Source organism: Molothrus aeneus, chromosome 1, assembly GCF_037042795.1.
Source record: "Molothrus aeneus isolate 106 chromosome 1, BPBGC_Maene_1.0, whole genome shotgun sequence".
NCBI classification, from domain to species: domain Eukaryota; kingdom Metazoa; phylum Chordata; class Aves; order Passeriformes; family Icteridae; genus Molothrus; species Molothrus aeneus.
The window spans coordinates 70469015-70475014 of NC_089646.1; positions in this window are offsets into that span (position 1 = coordinate 70469015).

Below are 6000 nucleotides of genomic sequence, written 5' to 3' on the forward strand. Positions count from 1 at the left end.
GTTAGTTTTGGAGGATTCTAAGACTGTACAGCCAGGGAAACTCTGTAACTGTGAGATAGGGAAGGTTAAAACGTAGGCACTGGACCCTGACTTGTATTAGCAGTGGGCAACATCCCTTGAACTTAGTGTGGGTCTTAGATTAGACTTCTATTTCTCCACCCAGTCTGGAAGCTGTTTGGCCCATGTAGCACATCGGAGATCTATTCCTTATTTTCCATTCCAGCGATTAATATTCTGTTAAATCTTCTTTTTCTTCTTTCCTGGGCTACTAAAATACCTCCTTCCCTGATTTTCCTTGCAATCATTCTTCTGTAGTCCTTCCTGTATCTGTTCGTCCCCACTCTGACTCCTAACTGAAACACCCTTTAAAATCCTACCTTGCCCTTTATTTCATTTTTTCTCTCTTCACTGTTGATACCTCCACCTTGAAAACCTGAGTAGGAATTGGATACTTCCCCAACACTGAGCAGGATTCACTCACAAAGTCTATTTCCTCAGCATAAAATGCCTTTGGAGAGCTTTCTTCTGATCTGCTGTCTGTGAGCGTACATTCAACGTGGATTTATGTTGTAGGGTAGAGGTTTGCATGAAGGATCTCATAATGAGGAATGAACCATGGAAATACCTACAAAATTTGGTGCGGGGCATAGGAGGGATCCCTTGACAATAGTAACACTTCTGTATCAATGTAACTTGGGAATTGAAAGCTTTGCTAAAGTTGTTTTCCTACCTGTGAGGAGCCACATTACTTTAATTGGATGGTGTTCTCCTGCCCCTCAGATATTTTGAAATGGTAGCTAGGCAAAAGGGGCATGTTTCAGTGTGAGTTGTAATTTGATGTACCTGTTACGTTTTGCAGAGAGCAGCATAGTGTAGGAGAGGTGTTCACTGCAGAACTAATTGCTCCCATAGCGCCTGGGAAAGTTGTAATCTGTTTACATTGGCCTTAAATGGTTTCCAAAGCATAAATGATTTGAGTAATCTTTGCAAATTTAGCCCTGTTGTTGAAGAGTGATAGATATCTTGAAAAGACTTCATCCCTTAAAGCAATTGGTGTGGATTTTCTGCTTATAAAGTGGGGATGAACTTAATTTGCTAACTAGTGCTACTGCTTGCTGCCTTACAAGAAGTGACTGAGGTGTTCTGTTTACACAGAAATGCTGGGTTAGGCTGAATGAGAGGTTTGTGCTTTTGCACAAGGTTTTACAGCTACCTTTTTAGAACACCTCTTAGTGGTTAGGACATAAAAATAAGAAAAACATACTGAGTAACTAAAATTATACTCATCTCAGAAGACAAAATATGCTTTATCAACATGATGGGTTGATAATATTTTCTAATATCCATTTAAATTAGCATCTCTGGAGGACACAACTCACTGTGGGATGCTACTGCTGACTCAGTAACGGCGGTGCTCCCACTCCTTACTAAGTCAACACAGCAGCACACTAGGAGACTTATATTTGTGTTAGTAGTCTCCTTCCTGTGGGAAGTAAACTTGTGTTCCCTCTCACTGCAGTCATTCATGTTTCCATTTGGTTAGGGCAAATATTGGCAGGATACCAGCACCCTGGCCAGCTGCATAAAAGCATTTTGTTTTCCTCCAGTTTCACTGTAACTTTGCACACGTCATTTTGACTACACAGTGTCTGGCTCAGTTCATGCCTGGGTTCAGGAGTAGGTGATATGTTTGATGTCTGAACAGAACATTATAAAGTGCTCTATGAAGTTTCTTAAGGGTCTTGAGAAAAAGATTTGCTGTCACAGAAAAGTGGTAGCTTCTGCTCTCACACCGTATTTTTAGGATGCAACTTTCCATGGGTGGTTTTCATGTCCATTGGTAGCTTATTTTTACTATCAACTCTGTATAGCTCTTGGAAATCTGATTTAATTCACAACTAATGTGTTGTATAGACTAATGTGTTCAGGTAGATCAAAAGAAAAAGTGGTTTTGAAGGAAAGCTCTTCAGTTTTTCTGACATCCTCAAGTGTTTTTTACAATTACAAGCACTATTTATTTACTTGGCAGGGAAGAATTTCTGATACACCCAGCAGAGCACTCTATTCAAGTTTCTGACTCAGACAGAGTTGGCCAGATTTTAAACATGAAAGGATTTAAAATACCTCCAAACCTTTAAAAAGACTTTAGGAGATACAAGAAGCATAGGGAAGAAAAGAGTTTTGAAATCTGCTAATATTTTAATCCCTTTTTACGTGTGATTTTGTTGTTGTTTTAAATCTCTGTGTAATTTATTTAAAAACTGTAAGGAGGACAGGGGCACAGGAATTGAGAAAATACTAAGAGTGATAAGGGCTCTACTCTGCATTTGTATGGCCTCCCCTTGAATACTGTGTGCAGTTTTGGACACCACAATATAAAAAAGACATTGAGTTATTGGAGAGTGTCCAAAGAAGGGCCATGAGGATGATGAAGGGCCTTGAGGGAAAGCCGTATGAGGAATGGCTGAGGTCACTTGTTCTGTTCAGCCTGGAGAAGAGGAGACTCAGGGGTGACCTCATTGTGGTCTTCAGCATCCTCTGGAGGGGAAGTGGAGGGATAAGAACTGATCTGTTCACTCTCATGACCAGAGGATGATTGGGCACTGGAACACGATCCCCAGGGAAATGGTCACAGCACTGAGCCTGTCTGAATTCAAAGAGCATTTGGACAACACTCGCAGGGAACATTGTGTGGCTCTTGAGGCATCCTTTGCAGGTTGGACTCAATGATCCTCATGGGTCTCTTGTACCTCAGCATATGATTCTATGACTAGAAACATAACATTTTCTGTGCTAAGGAGGGCTTTTTCCTGGTTGATAACCCTGTCATAGTGTAACTGAGAGCATGGCATGAGCTGTACCTAACATTGTCAACTGAAAAAAAACCTATATGCATCACCCAGACTGATTATAACAGATTTTGGGCTGTGCTGTAAAGGATTTTTATGCGTGATGGTGTCAACCTGAAATCTCATATAATTTTTAAGTTAAAGAGATATTAGTTCTTTGAGTGTCCTTTTTCCTTTTAAAGCTTTGGTCGATAATACACGTGTCTTTATTTTGAAACAAAGTAGATAGTGATCTGTTCTGCACCTCCTACAAGTAAATTTGCAAGCCTTCCCTTGCCAAGCAATCCTTGCTGACATACTCTAACACTATGTAAAACCTTATGAGTTCCCAAAGGGTGTGGTGAGGTTCCTGTATAAATATTATTGAGGCATTTTGTTCCACACCTGCAGAGGCAAAGGTGTGGTAAAATTTGACAGTTCCAGCAGAATTCCTCTTACTTCAGTATTACTTCTACATGCTTTAGCTTAGGCACTGTAATTAATAAAGGCAATGTTTGTCCTGAGAAATTCTGCTTTGGTAAGAATCACAGCACTTCTGATAAAGGACTGGTTTGTATATCTGAAAAGGGGTGGTTTATCTGTGAATGAATATGCATACTGTTTCCACACATGCAAGGGTGCAGTTTTCCTTTGAATGACTCAGGTGGTGAGCATTTTAAAAGTATCACAGGTCACGGATGACACCAAAAATATGAAAAGTGGCCTGAATTTCTCAGCCATGATACACAGTTCTGCATTATGAGTCATGATGTATGTGTGGCTTGTGTGCTCTTTGGCTGAAACTTGTCATTTTTCCAAAGAAATCTCTCAAAGGGTGGAACTGTATGTCAGCTGCACAACTACTCTATCAGAAAGCTGATCCCATCTTCCCCTTCCAGTGCTATCGTGAAGGATGTGCCACATTATGAGGTGAAGGATGTGAATATCAAGTCAGTGTATCTTCAATATGCATTTCTAAACAGGTGCCCATCCTAAACAGGAGCCTTGTACTTAGGTGTCAGAGCAGAATATAGAGGAAATACTCTCTTTTAAGAAAGCCATTTAGATATTTGCTCTGTTTTTCATACAGTTTGATTGCAAGTATTCTTGCTTGGTGGAAAGATGCAGATTTTCCCAAGGCAGTTGGTCTTTTCAGAAGTTTCACCAGGAGAATTTTCCCAATAATCACTCAAGGAGATGTACAGAAAATCTTTGCTCTTCATTGATCTGCTTGGCACTTGCTGCCCCTTCATAGTTTCATGCTTTTTAGGCTAATCTTGGAACTGATATAAACTACCTGCTTAAGTGTACATACAGCAGCATTAATGCTTTGTCCTGGAAGAGGGAGACCCAAAAAATGGGGACTTGGACTGGAATTCCCCTTTTGGATTGACAAGAACCTTGTCTAAGGTGTAGTGTCATAAGCATCACTTGAACATATCTCATCAATGCCTTTGCCATTTCATTTTTCCATCTCTCACATTCCCTGCCTGTTGCACAAAGGATCTAAATCTCTTGAGACCTGACATCCTTTGCATGGTTCAAGTTAGCAGGCTTTTCACAGCCAAGGCGAAACTAATGACCTGATACATGACAATATAAGATGATCTCATGTTCGTTTCTGCTCTCAGGTAAAATTAGATGGAAAGCTTTCATTTTGTTCCTCAAACTTTTGTGAGAGTGGCAAAGTGTGAACTTGCAGGGTATTGCACTGAGGACCTTCTTTTAAACTATCCTGATGAACATCTGCTCTTTACCAAAGCATTTCCAAACTCTTTTGATTCAACTGTAAGGAGATCTTCATGACTCTATTATCTTTTGTACTGATATCTGTGGCTGTTTTAGCTCTTTGAAAGCCAAAAGCAGAACTCTCTCTGTGTAGTTTAAATCTAGTGCAGTAGTCCCTTTCAGTTGCTTTAGACTTTTCTTTCTTCTTGGTGTATCACCCTTACTTTTCTTTGGCCTAATCTTCCTTAATATCCTTTATCTTTTTTAATATCTTTTGCTTCTGTGGTTGCTAATTCCTTGTCTGGGAACATAGACAGACCAACACATAGGTCAAGACCAATTTGAATTCAGTGGAACGTCGGCAAGATCAGGCTAGGGAAAGTTACCAGAAGACGTGTAAGGAAGGCAGAGCAATGGCTCCCTGTTTGTAGATGGAGGAAGGGGCTCTCCCCCCACCTCATGCAGATGCAGCTTGGCCTCTGTAGCTGACACAGCATCATTTCATAGCAGATGGTCCCTCCAGGCCCCACAGTAGGAGGGGTAAACTGTCCTCCCACTTTCTTCCTCTCCCTGATATTGCTCCTCTTAGAATCAAGCCTTGACTCCAGCCCTGCCCTCTTCCCTCACTGCCCACAGAAGTAGAGATTGCTGAAGGGCAAGGAGGAAAAAGGAGGGCATGGTAAGGGTGGGGATAGTCAGCACCTTGGGAAAAGATGGTTAATGAACCACATCCAAGGGAAATGAGGCAGAATGAAATAGAAAAGAAGGAAGAGGAATTGCTCCTGCATACAGCCCTGTGAAGTTCAATGATTCCTCCTCTGCCCCCTTTGATCTGTAATTCCATTCCTTACAAAAGCACATCTGGCACCTCACTATTCTCCCACTCCTTATTGGTGTCTTATCAGTGCCACTAAACTGGAATTTTATCTGCGTGACTAAGAAGTCAGCCCTCCTTGTAAGGATCTGCTCACCTCTAGAAACATTTTCCTGTTCTCTGAAGGTGCCACTAATAGAAATTCATTGTTTGCCTGCTGTGGAATGCTATTGCTAGCATTTAAAAAAGTAGGAAAGTGATGAATGAGTTAAAAAATAAGAGCATAAAATTAGTTTGGATTTTTTTTCCTGGGAGTAGCATGCAATTTGAGACTGTTTGTTCCCTTTACAAGACAGCTGGACTATATGGTATTAAACTCTTTTTCTTGGGAACTTCAATACTGTAACAATATGGAAATAGAGGCCAGGTGCAAACAATATCCCAGTGATATTGCCAAATAATAAAATGTAGATAAAGTATAAGTAATGCTTCTGGAATAAAAATGCATAACATGAAGCTATCTATTATTTCACTTCTGTTCCTAGTCGTTGTTAGGAGCAATGGAATTTTCTAGGAATTTCCTGTTCACATGGTTCACTAAACACTCCTTGGGATTTTCAGAGGTATTCT